Source organism: Citrus clementina, unplaced genomic scaffold (assembly GCF_000493195.1).
Source record: "Citrus clementina cultivar Clemenules unplaced genomic scaffold, Citrus_clementina_v1.0 scaffold_5, whole genome shotgun sequence".
Lineage (NCBI taxonomy): Eukaryota > Viridiplantae > Streptophyta > Magnoliopsida > Sapindales > Rutaceae > Citrus > Citrus x clementina.
In genome coordinates, this window is record NW_006262201.1 from 14748682 (window position 1) to 14753960 (window position 5279).

A 5279-nucleotide genomic window follows, 5' to 3' on the forward strand; every position below is an offset into this window, starting at 1 on the left:
TGTGAAGCATATAAAAGGAGACCACAATCTTATTCCTGATATGCTCTCAAGACTTGCTAAACCAAATAAATCCTTGTTTTTCATATCCTCATAACACCATTTTCCTGTCATCTTCATGGCCACTTCACTCCCCTCACAAGCCCTTACCCAAAAAACCTTTCCCCTTGGGAAAACTTTCACCACAGTCTTTGCCATACAGGAGTTTGCAAAGAAAGCTGTATTCAGGTTTTTCATGAAAGCCTATCTCTTATCAGACTCATTTCCATTTTCCACTTTCCATCCAGAAAACTTGTTTCTTACAGAATTAACCCTGGATCCTTCCAGAGACATTTCAGAAGACGAATTATGGTACATCTGGTGCCTAACTGTCCTCTATGCCACCAAATTGATTGTTCCAATAACAGCCACCTTAGAACATTTGTTCAATCCAGACAAATCAACCTCACTCATCTGGATGCTTCTTAAATGGTTTTCTCCAATTCCAAGGTGGAGAATGAAACTCCAACAATTGTCACAATTTCATAATTTGGAACGTATGCTAGCATCAGAAGCAAAAATGTTCACATTTGTGTTCATTATTCATAGACCATACTTCCAACACCTAGATATACACTCCTTCTGGACTCAAGATCAAGTTTTTGAATGGTTCACCACACCTCACCCATCCATCCTTGAACAAGACGATAAAGTTCAAAAGGAACTCTATAATTTCCTTTGTGAACTGAACCACCAACCTGCTCCACACAGAGACATTTCTCACACCTCCCTCGGTCCACAGCATGATATCATCATGATCCCCACTCCTTCAGTAATTTCAAAACCTAAATCCACGGGTATTATCATCAAGGAAGAAAAACCAGACTTCACTTATTTTCTATACCAAGATGCACAAGACCCATGGGAACCATTCCTGCCATTAAGTCAACATCTTCAAAACCTCCAACAAACTCCACCAACACATGCCTCAAACGATCCAACAAATAAAGCCAGTTCTAGCACACAAACCGACTCCAAATCTTTCCAAAAGGCAAATCCAGTAGTTCCTTGGTATTATTAATTATATCAGGGATTTTATTCCTCATGTTGATCATCACACTCGCCAGCAATCCACACCAGCCAGCTGTCCCGTATACTTAAAAAACAGTGTCCTCCCTGGGGACCATCACAAACTAAAGCTGTCAAGCAGCTGAAAGTGATCGCTCAATCACCTAAAGCTGTCAAGCATAGGCTTGGCAAAACCCCGGGTCCGGTCCGGGTTTGGTGCAACCCGGGACCGGACCGGATGCCAAAAATTAAAACCCGGACCCGGACAAAACCCGGTTTTTGTATGTTCGGTCCGGGCTTGAGCCCGGCGTGTCCTGGGTCCGGGTTTTGTCTTCCGGGCTTCTAAGCCCGCAAACAAATATTTCAAAAAAAAAATTCTTTCATTTTTATTAAGATGTAACATATTAAAAATAAATTGAAAATAAACAATGGCTCCCTTTTAATCAGTAGAGTCATACAACTATCTTAAATTGAAAATAAATTTGATTAAGATGTAACAAATTGGTAGAAGTTATCCAATAATGGTCAAAGCGGCAGATGGTAAGTGGCATGCACCAAGCAACTTAATTAATTAAACAATAAGCTTAGTCCTCCGTTAATGTGTGTACATGTACATCTGCACTCTGACTCTGCAGTCGGCACAACAACTTGTTATTGACTCGAAAACAACTTTATAATTCACTTGATAAGCTAATGCGGCTGCAGCCAAAATAAATATCACCAAACAAGTGAAACAACAATACAACACGCATGCACATTTCTTGTGTATCATAATACAAGATAAATCTCAAACTTAAGTCAAAGAAAAATTAGAGAAATAGTTAAATACAAACTTATAACATACTAACAATACCAATTTTGCACAAATAATAAATAAAAATTCATCTAACTTCTAACCTAAACTCATTCAATCTATATATAAAAAAAAATTAAATCCAATAACCCAATAAATCTAAATAACATCCAACATATATCATAAGTTCATAATAATGACACCAATTATCAATACAACACATGAAAATCCTAAAATGTTCAACAACTCAAAAAATAGTTCATAAAAGAGTCAAAACACTCCCATGTAAAATAAATAAATAACAAGTTCATGTCTAATTCCAAATAAATAAATAAACGTTCATGTCATACTACTTGTCGACGCTTGTGGCTCATCATCATCATCCGAAATTACCTCCTCCCCAGTAAAAATCTCATCCTCCGGAACTCCACCTTACAACAAAAATAACACATTAAAATTCAAAGCATTTCAAGCAAATAAATACTACTAAAATATGATTCAAATAACTTTATACCTCGAAAAGTAGAAGCCCAAATCCAATTTTGAGCACACATTAAGGCTTCTAAAGTGTTAGGAAGAAGTTTACTATGGTGCGGACTCAAAAATCTACCCCCGGCACTAAAAGCTGACTCAGAGGCAACGGTGGATACAGGAATGGCTAAGATATCCTTAGCTAACTCAGCCAAAATAGGATATTGGCTTGTGTGCATCTTCCAAAACGCTAAAATATCAAAGTCCAGAATGGAATCCAATAATTCCTCATCTAAATACCTATCCAACTCCGACTTAGTTACCTTAGCACGTTTATTTTGGCTTCGAAATGTTTCAAACTCATCTACATCCCAATACTTATTCGAATTCAAACAAGATTCAGAACGAGAAATTTCCAATCCAACATTCTGCCCACCACTCACATGCGTTGCCTTCGATTCATATTCTTTCACTAAATCATAACAAAGCTTATGTGCACACTCAATAAGCTCATCTGCTGTATCACCATATATCTTAGGAAAATAAAAATGAATTAACATCATCTTATATCTTGGGTCAAGCACAACAGCCACAACTAACATTGGATGAATTTCATTCCAATATTTGTCAAATTTATCAGCCATTTTATCAGCCATAATCCTAATAGCAAGGTTATCAGCAGTGCGCCACCTATTAATTGACAATTTCATTTTACATATCAACGGAAAAAATAAATTAGCAGTGGGGTATTTTGTACCCGAAAACATCTCCGTTAACATGTAAAATGATTTCAAATGCTCCACCATTATGACTGCCAAATCCCACTCCTCATCACTTGGCAAGCTCTTATACTGAGGGTCACGTTGTTGCAACTGAGAAAAAACACTTCTATACATCAATGCTACTTCAAGCATGGCATAAGTAGAGTTCCAACGAGTAGGACAATCCAATTTCAATTTTTTTTTACAATTAATTTGTAATTGTCTAGCAGCTAACTCAAAAGTTTCATATCTTTTTGGTGTTTGTGTCCAATGACTCACACTCTCTCTAATCTTTCCAATCCCACTTTCTATAACTTTCAACCCATCCCGCACCACCAAGTTCAATATATGAGCAGTACATCTCATATGAAAAAATTTACCACTAGAAATTAAGGCATCAGTATCAAACCTTAACAGCAATTTCTCCACCATTGCGTCATTAGTGGTACAATTATCCAATGTCACTGAGGATAACTTTCTATCCACGTTCCAATCCAATAGGCATTGTACTAACTCATTACATAGGGCATCAGCAGTATGGGGACTTGGAACATAGATGAACCTATCAAATATTCAAAAGTCGGTATTAAATACACAAACTTAAAATATATTACAATTTAAACTTGAAAAAAATCTAATATAAGTAATAATAAACTTAAAAGAAAAATTAAACAAATAAAAAATTATAGACAAATTACCTTAAGATTCGACTATGCAATTTCCAGGAATTATCAATGAAATGGGCCGTCACGACCATATATCCCTTTTTCTGATTACTAGCTGTCCATAAATCTGTAGTAATGGCCACTCTACCATGATTTTTCCCCAATAAATGCAAAGTCTTAACCTTCTCGATTTGATATAACTTCAAGATTTCGCTCTTCAAAGTGTTTCTGCTCATTGGCTTAACCACGGGGTTAGCATGTGCCATCATTTCTCGGAAGCCTATATATTCTACGAATCTAAGTGGAAGCTCATGCATTATAACCATTCTTGCTATCAAACTCCGTAAAACATTTTGATCAAAACTGCCATAACTAATGCCACAAGTTCCATCCTCTCTTTTAATCACTTTAAGGCTTCCTTGAAGTGCTTCTTCTATGTTTGGTTGATTCTGCTTAAAACACATTGCCACGTGTCTATTCAAAGTTGAAGTCCCCGATTGGTATTTTGCTTTTAAAATTGCACTACAATGCATGCACTTTGCCTTTTGTTCTCCATTTACCATTATTTTTGTAAAGTGCTCCCAAGCTTCGGAGACTTTCTTCTTTTTTCTAGTTTCTTCCTTACTTCTCTTATCATTCACAGTTGATACTGAAATTTCCTCAACCTCATTATCAATTTTATCTTCGACATTACGAGATAAATCTGGAGCACTCGAAGAATTGATTTCTACGTTGTCCGACATTGCACTACTCTACTGTTACAATAGCAAAGATATACTAAATTTCAGATTTTAGTGTGGAAACGAAAAAGTGAACAGAAAAGAGAGACCGAGACATAAAACTAACAGGCTCACAGCAAGTCAGCAACATAAAATTAAAAAAGGCAACAGGATTTGGCCCAAAAAAAAGAGCAACAGTTACAGTAATCACAGGCTCACAGCAAGTCAGCAACCATATACTTAACAATAAATGTGAGAGTATGAGCTGGAAGTAAACTGACTGAAACAGGGAAATGGCATACAAATTTGTATTATTTGATGATATCATTTTTGGATTCAACATAAAAATTAAAATATTGTCTGGTTTTACTTTGTTGTCAAATCAAATCAAGTTGGGCAGAGAGGTTCACATAGCCAACAGAAGCAAAATCATACAAACAAGTGAATAACCAGTTGTAATATAACATTAAAAATCCACTTCAATAGTATAACCCAACAAATCTCGACACAAACCCCCTAGTTTCATCATATAATCATATGCTGTGTGCGTTTGCTGATGCATTTTAGGGCCAGATTATTCAATATTCAGACTCTTGAAATTGAAGAGTGATGACTGCTTGACTGGTGATGGCTCAAATAAATTTTACACTATATACAAACCAGTGAACCTTATTACCTTATCTAGCTAGCTTTCATCCCACGCAGCTAAAATGCAAAATGATAGATGTATGCAAATCATTAAAATTAAGTATTACACGAGCAGGCAATAAGGATCCCTCATAAAATTGGCCATATTTTCCTCATATTCTACGGTCAAAACCACTTA